Source organism: Sinocyclocheilus rhinocerous, unplaced genomic scaffold (assembly GCF_001515625.1).
Source record: "Sinocyclocheilus rhinocerous isolate Xijiao unplaced genomic scaffold, SAMN03320098_v1.1 scaffold37251, whole genome shotgun sequence".
NCBI lineage: Eukaryota > Metazoa > Chordata > Actinopteri > Cypriniformes > Cyprinidae > Sinocyclocheilus > Sinocyclocheilus rhinocerous.
Window position 1 is genome coordinate 1 of NW_015649460.1, and position 823 is coordinate 823.

Consider the following 823-nt stretch of genomic DNA (forward strand, 5'->3'; position numbering starts at 1 on the left):
GCTCCCTCAAATAAAAACCACACACACCTTACTTAAAAGGAGGATCGTGTTGCATTGGCCGGGAATCAGACCTGGGTCTCCCGCGTGGCCGGCTAGAATTCTACCACTGAACCACCAAAGCTTGATTGGCTCAAGGAGATGCGCAAGGTAGGAAATGCAGCTGGAGCTCCCTCAAATAAGAACCACACACACCTTACTTAAAAGGAGGCTGTTCTTGCATTGGCCGGGAATCGGACCCAGGTCTCCCGCGTGGCAGGCTAGAATTCTACCACTGAACCAACAATGCTTGACTGTCTTGAAGAGATGCGCAAGGTAGGAAATGCAGCTGGAGCTCCCTCAAAGAAAAACCACACACACACCTTACTTAAAAGGAGGCTGTTCTTGCATTGCCCTGGGAATCGGACCCAGATCTCCTGCATGGCAGGCGAGAATTCTACCACTGAACCACCAATTCTTGACTGGGACCAGGAGATGCGCAAGGTAGGAAATGCAGCTGGAGCTCCCTCAAATAAGAACCACACACACCTTACTTAAAAGGCAGCTGTTCTTGCATTGGCCGGGAATCAGACCAGAGTCTACCACATGGCAGGCTAGAAATCTACCACTGAACCACCAATGCTTCCCCGGCTCGAATAGATGCGCAAGGTAGGAAATGCAGCTGGAGCTCCCTCAAATAAGAACCACACATCCCTTACTTAAAAGGAGGATGCTCTTGCATTGGCCGGGAATCGGACCCGGGTCTCTCTCGTGGCAGGCGAGAATTCTACCACTGAACCATCAATGCCTGACTGGCTCGAGGAGATGCGCAAGGTAGGAAATGCAG

The 823-nt window shown here is 51.4% G+C and overlaps 1 non-coding gene across 1 annotated transcript; it reads right to left on the minus strand.

The window, feature by feature from the left end:
• Positions 1–713: 713 nt before the first annotated feature.
• On the minus strand, positions 714–784 carry trnag-gcc (transfer RNA glycine (anticodon GCC)). Its single transcript has one exon. It is a non-coding gene; the product is annotated as a tRNA-Gly (tRNA).
• Between the last annotated feature and the right edge of the window lie 39 nt (positions 785–823).